Source organism: Apteryx rowi, unplaced genomic scaffold, assembly GCF_003343035.1.
Source record: "Apteryx rowi isolate R43461 unplaced genomic scaffold, aptRow1 scaffold_175, whole genome shotgun sequence".
Taxonomy (NCBI): Eukaryota; Metazoa; Chordata; class Aves; order Apterygiformes; family Apterygidae; genus Apteryx; species Apteryx rowi.
This window is the reverse complement of record NW_020448030.1, coordinates 102,421-106,715: the sequence shown is the minus strand read 5'-3', so window position 1 is coordinate 106,715 and position 4,295 is coordinate 102,421.

Below are 4,295 nucleotides of genomic sequence, written 5' to 3'. Positions count from 1 at the left end.
AAAAAAAACAACCTGAGCTGACATTAAAAGAGGGTCACTGTATATGAAATCTTGTATTAAAACAGACTTCAAAGAGCATTCAGTTTGCTTTTGGTCTAAGTTCCAGACAATGTAGTAGACAATGCAGAAGATCAAATTGGTATCAGATTGGTAAAGGACACTGACACTTGAGGGATGTTGCAAACCTGAGGCATCTCTTCTAAGAACCAGGCTGGCTACAAAAATTGGATGTTAGGTAGAATTTAGGTCCCTGAACCAGAAAATCCCAGTGAACCAGAACATTAACACTATTGTGACCACTTTAACCTGAAGATGCTTAAAACTCACTGCTATGCAGTAATGTGCACCTAGATTCCCATATTTCAACTCCCCTTTCCACACCCAGGTTGCAACTACTATTTCCTATTAGTTGGCTCCATGACACTCTTTGTATAGAAAAATTTACTAGATCTGACCCTAAGCACTGAACTGCTTTACAGCACTGAATTCAGGGAGATTGCATTTCTGTGTTTGGATAGTCCAAAGAGTTTCTCCTTGAGGACTGTCAAACCAGTTGCCTGGCTTCTCTGTCAGAGAAGACACGATTGCCTTCTTTATAATAAAACAAGGTAATAACGGATCACATGCCTGCCTGTCCTAAACAATATTGAATTCTATCCCCAGCAGGATCAACACTTGCTCACAGTGTGGGTATTTCAGGAAAACATAGTCATCCTGTTTTACTGGTAAACGGAGATTATGAACTTGGAAGCAAGACAGTAAAGGAGACTGTAAGGAGAGGCAAAGCTGAACTGCTTCCTTTTTTGGGGTGGTAGTGGTGCAAGGAGTGGTAAATGAATTTTAAACACAGGACATTATTTTTAGATTTAGAAATACCAGATGGAAAGTTGTATTTTTAGTTTTTATATTTTTGAACAGAGTTTTCTTTTCCTAGAACTTGACAAGGAAAGGAAGCACAAAGAACTTCCATCATAAAAATGTCTGAAGTGTGAAGGACTCTGAAGTTTTTAATTCAAAACCTTGTGTTTAGTATTGGACTCTGTATTTGATACTAGCATAAGAATTCCCTTTGTAAAGAAATTTTGCTTTTTATTTTCGTTTGTGTTAATGTGTCCTACATAACATCACTATAGCAACAAGATGACTGTGTTGTTTCCTTGACAACAATGCCATGTTGCTTTGTTAAATATGGGATATTTTCTTCTTTCTTCTTTTCTTTTTCTCCATAATCTTTCTTGTAGAAACATAAGAACACTTCACAAACACCGATTCATCAATTAACAAAGTTTAAATAGTCTGGACTAAGTTAATATGGCTTCAGTTATTGTAGTACTCTATGTAGTAGCTTTATGACATAGCCCAGACCTTCACCAAATAATTTGGGTGCCTAAATTTAAAGGGTTCGGGGTGCCTTATTTCAAAACTTGTACTTTGAAACCTCCTGTTCATTGCCAGGCCTAACCTCAAAGGCACCTAAGCTCCACATACACCTCAATTTGCAATATCAAACTTCATCAGCTTCCTAATTTTCATTTATGCAGACACTCAGAAGTGCTTCAGTTGTAATGTCTTTGGCCAATATGAAAACTAACTTACACCAAAGCACAGTGAGTGTCCATGAGGTACAAATTCTCCTTATTCCTCTCAGGGACCTACATGTATCTAAATGTTAGACACAACAACACAATATGACTATGTCCTTCTGGATACAATTTGGATTGTATCCTAAATACTCTTAAGAATGACTGTTTCCTCACAAACATGTATTCAGAGAGATTCACCCCTGGAAATATCTTTGTGAAAGTTTCCCCTTCTGAGGAGAAGAGGTATGACCAGTGTTCTTTCTGTCTTTCATCACTGAGTATTGATCAAGTACCTTGCGTAATGCAATAGACTTTTTCTTGGTGTTGTGATGTTGCTAAAGTCTCATAATCTTGCATTCTATAACTTTTTTTCAATTTTTATATCATACTTCAGCTAATTATACACGATACAGGTAAATTCTATTACTATCCTCCTCGAGATCTTAATCCTGTGGTTTTCACAGGTTTAACCAGAAAAAAAACAACTGTTGCTGATAGATTAAAATTTGCTGGAAAATCTAAATGTTTAGAAAGACAGTTTAAATAAAGACCCATGATTTATTTTGGTAAATGGAATGATAACCACTGACAGATGCCATATTTCTTTTAACAGTGGACTCAAATTATTGTCTTCTCTCAGGGTACAGTTTAACAGTTATAATCTGTAATAGGAAATGTTAGTGGATCCCTGAGTAAAGATGCATATTCTTGAGTAAATCTGAAACGAGACGTTAAAGCACAGAAATGCCATTTTCACTGTATTAACAGTATATGGATGCAATGTACTAGAGGTAAAAATAATCACTAACACACATCTTTTACTAACAGTAATGGCCATTGACAGTAAAAACATAGTTCAGACCCACATCCTGAAAGAACGACATTTTAGATCCATTCTAGTGATTTTATACTTCCTGAATATTACTGTATACTTTAAGTTTAGGAATATCATCTACTTCTAATAGTGCAAGGCCACTAGAATTATGACTTTTTGGGGTACAAATGGAGAAGGTTCTTGGATACTGGCCTGTCTTTGAAGATGATCTAGAAAGCAATACTTCTGCTAACTAGTGAACAGTGACAGCCACAGTGAAGTTGGCAACAATTCTTTTTGATAGCTGATGTCATTTAACCCTTTGAGGACCCCAATACTGCCTATATATCCATATCAGACATATATATGACTCTCAAGTCAGAAATTATACGTGATTCAAAGTTTCCTATTGTTTGCACAGTCAAGCATTATAGCTCATCATGTAAGGAGTAATGGCATTCTGTTAAAAATATATATACATGCTTCACTGTGTCTCTGACCTCATTCATTCTAAGATGGTGAATATAAGCTGAAGAAGGGACTTCTCCCCACTTTAACATTAGTTAAGCCCCATCAATGCAGTAAATGATACTGCAAAAAGAATGCTGGAAAACTCTCTTTCATTTCCTATAGCTCAGCTGTCAGATTTTGCTGGCCTTCAACGTCTGCTATAATGGACATATGACACTGTCACTTTTGCAGGGCCACTAACATTTTCAGAAGCAGCAAAAATACCAGAATCCATTTTAGAAGTTTTGCATAATACCTCAGCAACTAATAAAGTGAATAAATCGTCCTAAAAGTTATAAAATAAGCAGTTACAAAGAATGGTGCTTGACAGAAAATGCTAAAGTTTTTTTTTTTCCAGAAAATTTCCAATTCAGTTGAATCAAAGGGTATTCAAAATTCAACACTTAGTTACAAATAAATAAATGATTTTAATACATTTCTGTTCTACAAGCCATACCTAATGATAGACTAGAATTCACTGTTTTTTTTTCCTTTTTAAAAGATATCCATGAGAGAAACAATAAAACAAAATTGTAAAACCACTGTCGTGATTTTCTTTGCCTCAGAATGTTTTCAGTATGCAAAAATCACTACAATCACAAGTACAGCAATTGCAATACTTTCAGCTAAAATTGAAGTCTTACTAATAGTGTTTTGGGAAGAAAACAAAAACCTGTTCCCAGCCTACAGAAAAGGAAGCAGACTGAGGAATAAACTTAAAATAAACACTTAATAGAGGGGGTGGATAAGAAATGTGGGAATGTGAGGAACAGATTTTGAAAACTAAAGCTCAGATCCCATATGGAACAGGACACAGAAAGGGTAAGATTCAAAAATGATCTTCTGATTGTTCGTTATTGTTCTATTAATATTGATAGATACTTTTTCTCAGAATCAAAAATTATTTGTATCAGATTGCTTTTTTCCTCCTGAACTAAAGAATGTCTCCCCCCTCTGCTTAAGGGATTTTAAGAAATAAAATAAACTGGTCTTTTCTGCAGTGTTTAATAATCCCCTTCAGAGTAATAATCTGATACATGCCTGGTGGTGTGAAAAGCAATTAAAACCTTTATAACTTCAAATACCGTTCATAGACCTCCTAGAGACACACTGCAGATATAAAGAGTGGGCGTTAGGCTGTCCACATACTCTAAGAAAAAATAAAGATACAAATATTCCTTTTTTTGACTTTTTTATTGGGAAGAAAGCAGGGGACCACATTTATAATTTTTTTCTCTGAAAATCAATGTGCATATAGTTAGACAGTTGTAATTACAATTTAGCTTTGAGATAGAACAAACTTGAGTCAAGCACCAAAATATATACCCTCTCCTGCAAGAATTATAAGTGGGTTGCTTCTTTTTTTCACCATTTTCTAAAATAATGGA